General features: G+C 46.7%; 1 protein-coding gene across 1 annotated transcript in view; it reads right to left on the minus strand.

The window, feature by feature from the left end:
* CTSB (cathepsin B) overlaps positions 1 to 4,416 on the minus strand; it is a 13,048-nt gene extending 8,632 nt beyond the window's left edge. Inside the window, exon 1 of the mRNA XM_025042968.1 lies at positions 4,395 to 4,416. The gene's annotated coding sequence lies outside the window, so the exon portion shown is untranslated. The remainder of the gene's footprint in view (positions 1 to 4,394) is intronic.
* Between the last annotated feature and the right edge of the window lie 4,613 nt (positions 4,417 to 9,029).

Below are 9,029 nucleotides of genomic sequence, written 5' to 3' on the forward strand. Positions count from 1 at the left end.
CAGAGAGCCTGTGTCGCCTGCAGTGAAGCCCTTGTGCAGCCGGGGACTGGACACTTGTGCTGCTTGGGCCTCCAGGGCTGTCACTCAGAGCTAGGACTGAGACCATGGTCTGAAATGGTGCTGTTTACCGGATGGCTCGTGGCCCCAACCCTCTTGTGAGCTGTGAGGGCCAGACCAGGGCTGCCTTGTTTTCTGCCAAAACCCCAGTGCCAAGGCAACAAGCATGATCAACGAGTCAGTCCTACACGAATGACTGCACCAACATCTTTAGGCTAAAACTTGGTCCAGGGCCCTCTCTGATATCACCAAACTGTCTCGCCATGGATTTGTAGAACAAAGTTGGAGACGCTTCCCGAGTTAGTGCTCTGAGAGAGTAAGCAGTCTATCCAGGTGATTATGCCCCTGGTGGAGGACCAAATGCAAGAAAAAAGAAAAATGCAAGAGAAAAGAAATTCCATGAGCCACATTTTGGATACAAAAGAAGCAAAACACAAGCCAACCTGAGCCAGGCATGCGCCGGACTCAGGAGAGGCAGGGAAGCAGAGCTGGTCTGGCCAGTGGCACAAGTCTTCTGAGGCTTTCTCTGGTTTTTCCAGTCAGCTGAGGGCTCTGCTTCCAGTTCCAGAGATGGGCCTTCCAAGAAGAGAAACCAGCACATCAGAACCTCGGCCCTTAGATCTCGGACTGGCCTATGAGTCAGGAGACCAGCGATTTCCAGCTCAGCCTCTGTATCACGCCCTTAGGCAGCAGCTCTATAAAAACAAGGAACGCAACCGGGTGCCACATCAATGCCAGGCCTTGGGAAACACCCCGACAGCCGGGACTGTGAGTGAGTGTGTGCGTGTCGCAGAGATTTCCGGACCTCAGTGGCTTACACGGCAGGCTCTGAAATGATCCACCTCCTCAGAGGTCACAGGTTGTTGTGAGAGTTCCATAAGGACGACATGACTTAGGTGACTGGCACTTAACATGCTGCCTCCCACACAGTGAATTACATTTGAGAGAATATTTAAACTTAATTGTTGCTTAAGCAATAATTCACCTGGAAGAATAAATGTGTAAAAATAGCAAGACAATTGTGGAAAAGAGCACGGATGAAGGCCGGGCCCTCGTGGTAGTAAATGTACTGTAAACCTCTGGGTGATGCTGGCCCAGGACCAGTCTGAACAACAAACCAGACCCGCCGTTCAGAAGCGTGTCCTGTGTGGGAATTTTGTGCGTGTGGTAGAGACAAGCGAAGAGATGGAGCAACCTCAGTGCTTGCAAAACGGGCTGTGCATTTTGAAAAAAAGAAAAAAGCTGAATCTTTACACTCGATTCCTTACACACAAAGACTGCTGCATGGAACAAAAGTCTTGAATAAAAACATAGAAGTTTTATGAAGAAAATAAATGCACCTTAAAAAATGTAACATTGAAATGAGGAACGCCTAATGCTGACATAATGCAGAACCTTATAGGTTCACGATGACATGAAAATAAAGCTTCTCTTCTAGAAAAACAAAGAGTGGCAAGCTGACAAAAAATAATGCTTACGTCTATCAAAGGCTTCGTTTCCTTAATGTGTGGAGGGCTCTTAAAAATCAGAATAGAAACAGCATAATAGAAAAACGGCAAAAGTACACGCACAGTGAATTTACAGAAAAAGAACTACAAATGGCCATCAGATATTAAAAGATGCTCAACCATGGAGAGATAAAGACAGAATTAATCTTCAGTCAGACTGGCAAGGGCAGCACAGTTTGATAGTTCTCGGTGGGGGTTCGAGGTGGGGAAGCAGAGATGCGGCACTGCCCAGTTGCGGGAACCGCCACGCAGAGGCCTCCTTGGCCATCTCTATCAACTTTTCAATCTGCATGTCCTCTGCCTCAGCAATCTGACATTTAGACATTTATCCTACCAGTCTCGAAATGCAAAGATACAAGTACACAGATATTCATCAAACATTCTCTGTATTAGTAAAAGACCAGAAACCAAGCAAGTGTTGAAGAACAGAGTAACTGTTAAGTCATGGTTAATGGTGAAAGCAGCCATTCAAGAGATGAACTGTACTGATAAAGTACAGTATCACATTGTACTGATAAATATGCCCAAGATATACGGTAAGTGAAAAAAAGCACGACCTAGGTGAGTCACGGTCAGCACATAAACCCATTAAACGATGTACAAATATATTCCTGTCACTACATATAAAAAGTCAAGAAAAACACACAAACATAATAAGTAACCACTGCGGGGGTACTTATTTTTCAGTAAACATCTTTCTTTTTTTTTATTTTTTTAATGAATGTTACTATATTTGAAGCTTTGTTCTTTTAGGAAGAACAGTAGCTAGGGCTACCACAGACCCCATGCCACCAAACTGATGAAAGAACATTGGTTTTAATAAGCCCCCAAATGCAGTTCCAATCATCTCCCCAGCCACCAATGAGGCTCCCTCCCTGGTGACTTTCTGCTCAAAACACTTAAGCTTCCCATTTTCGGTGACTCATGGGGAGACTGCCACTCACATGACCACACGTCAGGGACCCACGCTGCCTCCAGACTGTTAGGTAAATGTCTTGCTCCATCCTCACATGTCAGAAGAAGCAAGCTCTCTGGGGAGCAAAGCATTTGGGCTCCTTTCTTTTTATTGACACCCTCTGATTTGCACTTGGCATCTAAACATTTTTCCAAGATAGGAGAACCAAGTGCAAGAGGCAGTCTCAATGAAATGCTCCCTCATTGCCAAACGGGGGTGTCCCCAGGTGTCCCCTGGGGGCTCAGCCGGCTGCTGAGATGTTAAATCATAAGCAAGTGGAGGATAGGAGCACTTTCATGGCAACTCGGATTATAAACAAGATTTTTCTCTATGTGTATGGTGTTTGTTTGTTTTGTGGTGGGAGAGAACACGGGCCCTTCCCACCTCCCAGACGGTTCCTAGCTCCTCACTGACAACTGCTCCGGCTTTCCCTGGGCTTGAGTCCTGAGGTCTGCCAGGCCCCCACGCTACTGCACCAGGCGTGTCTTTCATGCACTTTCCCGCTTTCCCCCTGGTTCCACAGGTCCTCCTCTATAGTTCCTGTCGACTTTATTCTCTCTCCTCATAACGCCACCTCAGCGGAGAACCAGGCTCCTCTCCTGTGAACCACAGACCTGCAACCCTGTGGGGCTGGAGCTCAGCATGAACCATCAACTCTCAGCCCACCCAGATGGACCGATGGACGGAGCACTGGAGAAGCTCCTCCCTTCAGCCCCAGAACCTCAGGCACGGGCCGTGGCGTTATGGGAGAGCGTCTGAGCTGGGGTTCAAGTAACAGCCACCTGTGAGAATGAGCACTGTGTCTGGAGTCAGTCAGGAGACCTAGATTCGGATCTCGACTCTTTCACTAACTGTGCACCCCTGAGCACCGACCTTCACTGAGTCTCAGTGTCACCACCTGTACAATGGAGCTCGTAGTTTTTCTGGGGGGAAGGCCACAGTGAAATGAGGGTGGGCAGAGGCCCCTTGCATAGTGGCTGCTCTACAGAAAGGAGGCCACACAGGGCTGCATATTTGCGTACGCCTGATTTCTAGGTCTGACTCAGCATCCTTCTGCCGTCCCTCCCTCCTTCCCTTCCTTTCCTCCACCTCTAGCCTGTGCCAGAGAATTCCAGTTCAGTCCAAACCTCTACAATACCTCCACAGCACAAAGAAGAGTCTGAATTAAAACTGAGGTTTTAACCTCAACTAACACCCAAATGGACTTCCATTTTGAGGGCCCTGAGACTGTTGAGAGCCCAAAGAATGTTAGGTCAAATTTCTCCTTGCAGAGGGGACTATACCCAGATACCCAGAGAGCAGTGGTGATTTCATTTCGGTGAGTACCAGACAGCTTCTGTCCTCTCCACATCCACGCAAATCATAAACACTGGACACACTACATGCAAATGGTTGAAACTGCAGGCTGTGCTGTTAACAAGCTGGTCACAGGTCCCATTGCCTTAGCTCAAAACAGAACCAGCTTTCACTTCCCCTCTTTTGGGCAAAAACTTCCCTTTTATTTCTCAAGTCTGTGGCTTTTCCCTCCTTAATTATAAAAGAGAATGGACAGAAAGTCCTTATTTCATGACAGAGAGGGGCCCAAACAGGATAAGAACACTGCAAGCCACCAAACTTCTTCTCAGCGTATGGACTGCTGGAGGGAAGTGCAGTGAGCAGATGCTACTTCTGGTCCTCGGTCAGCTGGGCTACGGGTAGATCTAGTGTTTCACTACACCCTGCTTCCCCTTTTCCAAGCTAATCTCTGGTGAAAAAAAAGGTTTCACCACCTGTAAAACCCCTACAGAACTTAATGGTTTCTATGAAAGCACAGCCCATGGAAGGTCTGAAGAATGTAGTATGCAAAAAAAGGGCCTGTGGCCAGGCAGTCCTACCTCCGTCCCTCACAGCAGGGCCACTCCCCAGACTACTGCGAAGCCTTTCCTGAGACTAATGTGGACCCTGGGACCCTGGAAAGAGATGGAAAGAACACAGAAGAAGAGGAGCTGATGCCAAGTCACAGGAGGCTTCAAGTCCTGACACCTCCAAGGACAGAGAATCAGTTTGGGATGCCACCGAGCTTGATTTAAAAAACAAACAAAAAAAACCAACTTTCTGACATGATTATAAAGCCCTCAGGTAGATGGGATCCTAAATCTGTATTGAATCTACAGAGACAAGGCATATATATATGTACCTAACTTTCCAATAAAGCCAGCTGCAATCTTCTGGTTAATACAGAAAAAGATGAGCAAATGTCCAGCAATAGTCTGTCACCTGCCACTTTGCTCTTCCTTGCCCGCTGCTGCTGTTCACATATGAATGACCTCTTTCACAGCTGGTTCTAAAGAATCAAAAAACTTGCAGTAACTATGACAGTAGCCGCAAATGAAGGTTGTGCCTTATGTATCAGCAGACAGACTCCCAATCAGGGGGGAGGTGGAACATAGGAAAGGTGTGAAGACTTAGTGGGCTCTTGCTAGAGAACTCTGCTCCTTTCTCTTCCACAAAGACTTGTCATCTTGCCTCTCGCTGTCACTAATGGCAGTGGTTCCTAAAGTTTTGACTACTTCAGTGTACCCACAAAACAAAACCAGGCAGATCTTCATTTCACCACGACTTCAGTTTGCCCAGTTACACCTCAATGCTGGAGCAGCACTGTGGTGGCTGATATAAGCGCCTCGATCAAATACACGTCAACAGGCCTGAAGGAGACCCACTGACTGAATCACCACCTTTGATGTGGTCTTTTCTGTTTTATGTCTCTGCGCCTAAGGCAAACGTGTTTAACTGCTCTTGGTTTATAACCTTTACATTAAAATAACAAAATGAAAAAGTGCTCCTAGTCATCATCTGTCTCCTTAAAGCTATGAGGATGAATAGGCACCAGGCTGGCCGGCTATCCATCCTCTACAGCCTAGCTCTCTACAGCCAAATGATCCCTCCAGGCAACTGCTGTGTAACCCAGAAAAGGCATCCCCTGCAGTTGGCTGCTAGCAGCAGTGCTAACCAGCCCTGCAGACTCTGAGGGAACCAACAGAGGCAGTGTGAGAAGGCCCCACCTACCTCAGACATTCACAGGTACTTCCCCTCCTGCCCACTTGCCAATCATCTGTCCAAAGTAAGTGACTAATTCCCACTAGGTTCAGTAGGGTTGGCCTACTCAAGCTGCTCTCCCACAGTGCCTGGAAACCATAGAGCTTCAGTGCCCACAAATGGAACATTACTTAAGATCAGTAATAACAGCCCACATCCTGCAAAGAGAAGAAAATTACTACCTTAAGCTTAAAACATGAACCCCGGGAAAGGCTCTCAGCAGTCGAAAAATCTTACACTGTTGAGAAAAAAGACATAGTTTGGACAAGTTCTGGAAAGTTCTAGAAAGTTCTAGAAGCTTTTGCTAACCAGCCAATATTGATTTACTGAGATGCTGAAGGGGGCACTACATCTTCATGTTACAGTTTCTAAAATGGGCATATTGTCTGGATTCTGAAGGACCTTGCAACTACGTTATAAAAGCTTTTAGAAATCCTTGAAGATTTAAATGAGATTAATGTTCCAAGCCTCTCCAGCTTGCAGGAACACAGTAAGTAGATCCCTAATTCAATCACAGGCTAGATTACATCTCCCTGCTGACTAGATACTGGGGCGACGGAGATGTTAGCCGCCACAAAAGCAAGCAACAGAAAGGCCTCGCCTCTCCGGCTTGGTCCTGGTTTCCTCTCCTGGGGCCCCAGGAAGAGACACTCTCCTCACAAGGGTGTTGGGAGATGGAAGGAGATGCTCATTTTGAAAGTGCCTCTCACACTACCTGGCTCAGAGCTAGCAGCCCTTACAATGAACTGTCATTAGGAAAACAGTCTCTCATGCCCTAAGCACAGGCTTTAAGTCTTGCTGTCCCAGGGTAATTCTTTTTATTCTCAAAAGTATCCCAGTGTGGATGAAAAATTATGGCCTCCCAACTTTTAATGACAAACCCTCAAATAATGGTTTATCCTGCTATGTTGACCACCAGAACAAAGCATTTCCAAGCACCTGTGGGTTAAGTGGATGGAGAATGGGAGGCAGATGGCTCCCAGTTGATGTTGGACAATGCTTCAACCCTGGCGTGGCTGAAGCCCTTGGCTGGCACCACCTTTCCAGGTCTTGTGCAAGCCTGGAAGCCATGTGACTTCTGTGTGCGTGTGAGCAGATCTTGCCCAACTCCAGGTCAGCAAGTCAGAAGGTCATGGAGAAGCTCAGCCTCCACTGGGTCTCTTGGCAGAATATCTAGATGTTCTCAGAGTGCTCTATACTGGGTCAGTTTAATACCTTGGTGGTATTTGTCCCATCTTCCTCTCTCCATCTTTGCTGGTAACACTAGGTTATCCTGATGACCAAACTAAATGAGTTATTGGCGTGGTAGAGACAGATAACAAACAGTTACGGCTGCAAGCATGCATTCTTCCTGGCACTCAGCATTCATAAAACAGTAACACTACAAAAGTCTTGTATAGGCTTTTGTTTTACAGGTGAGGGAAACTGGTGCTTGAGAAAAATCAAAGTCTGATTTTTGTCTAGCGTTGGGAAACATGAAGAACAGAAACCCTCAATACTGCTGAGAGTATAGATTGGTAAAACTTCATTTTACCTCCAAGCACTCTATCAGTATCTAGCAAAAAAGGAAGATGCACATACCTTGTGACCCAGCAATGCATTTGATTTTTCTTGTTTTTGCCCTATAGAAACTCTTGCAAATGTCTGAGAGAGATGAAGTTACTTACAGTGAGCAATAGTGAAAAAGCAAAAACAACCTAACTGTCCCTCAGTAGAAAAACAGGGAGCACTTAAAATGAATGAACTAAATCTGTGTGTATCAACATAAATAACTCTCCTAAACACCAGTGGAAAAGAATATATGCAGTATAATTAGTTATATCAGTTTTGATGCCACCACTCATGGACTGATACAAAGTATTCAAAGTACAAAAAAAAAAAAAAGTGCAGGAGAATTATACAGAGAAGAGCAGAAAGGAGCTACAATGTCCCTCAGGAAGCCTGGAAGCAGGTCCAGGAGTTACACGGTAACTGACTTGCAGAGCAAAGTGAAAGGGGAGCTGCGACCATAAAGGAAAGCACTCACCCTATGAACCCCACACAAGCTTGAGACTTGGAGGCCCCTGGTGCTGTGGAAAGGGAGTGGGGAAGTAGCTTGAGGTTAAAAATGGGATTGGTTAAAGTCTAAATATGTAATGGCATTTGATCCCTAGACTCCCTGTCTTATCCAAACTAGGGTGGAATATGAAACATACTGTGGACTGACTAGGGATTCATCTCCTTCTCTTAGGCAGCTTCTGGAGTGTGTGCAGAGAGTGTAAGCCAAGAGATGATGACATGGGACCAGATGTAGACTGATGACTGCGTCCCAATATCCAATGAGTACAGTCCATACCTGCATTGCCTCAAGTCATCCATCAACTTATTGTCAACCCCCACCATCTCTCTACATGTGAGGCTGGACCCTCTGAAAGTGCACTATTTCCATTTTCCTTGACGTTCACAAATTCCCACTTCATACAGTTCAACCTCACGTTTCTAATACCTCCCTTATGACTAACTGTCAAAAACAAGCAGCAGATATTGAGTCCTCACCCCAAAATAGTTCAGTCAACCACCACTCATTTAAGAAAATCACCCAACAGACATTTGAAGGCTCCCTGACATGTGCTCTCCCATCACTTCTCAATCCAGCTGCCAACGATATTGCAAAATACCTCTCACCCCTAAAATGTGGGCAACGTCCCACTCTATCTCCCCAGTCCAGCAGTTGGGGAAAGAAAGAATCAGTCTATGGGAAGGGCCTGGGTGCAAGATGCTAGATCAGCCACACACAGGCAGGTTTTTCCTGGAGCCAAAAGGCTTCCACTCTCACCAACTGACCAGTTAGGAAACAGGGTTTTCCTGATCCAACAACATCAAGGGAGTTACTGCAGCCAGGCTGTATTCAACCTGTATTGCTGCTCCCTGAGCCTGCGAAGCCCCTGGATGAGGGCTCTGCACATTTTCACTGGGCAGTACCCCTGCTCTGGGACAAACGGCCAAAAAAGGTTTGAGCAGAACCCCTCTCTGGGGCACCTTCGATCGTCTCTTTGGGTAAACTACACAAGGTGGGGATGGCCCAGCCCTTTTCTCTATAAAGCTCAAGGGCCCTTGGTCACCATCACCAGTGCCAACAGAAAACAATTCTCCATTAAGGAAAAGAAAGTAATCTTGGCCAAGACAGACATCTTTCCAGACCTTTTGCCTTGTTCTCATTCTGCACTGATTCATCCAGATGAATGCCAACTCAGCTGCATTCACCTTGAGGTGGAGGCACTTGGGGATCAGGTTTTCCGAGGTAACAAAGGCACTAGGCCTCCCTTTGAACCCACCACCTCCCTCTCCTCTGGGTGAGTGTTTCTACCCAGTCAGGCAGAGGTAGAATGGGGCGGAGGCTACTGTCCTTCTCACTGCCTGTGGACTTCCTCGGTGTCCGGGCAAGGGATTTGATT

Source organism: Pteropus alecto, unplaced genomic scaffold (assembly GCF_000325575.1).
Source record: "Pteropus alecto unplaced genomic scaffold, ASM32557v1 scaffold50, whole genome shotgun sequence".
Taxonomy (NCBI): Eukaryota; Metazoa; Chordata; class Mammalia; order Chiroptera; family Pteropodidae; genus Pteropus; species Pteropus alecto.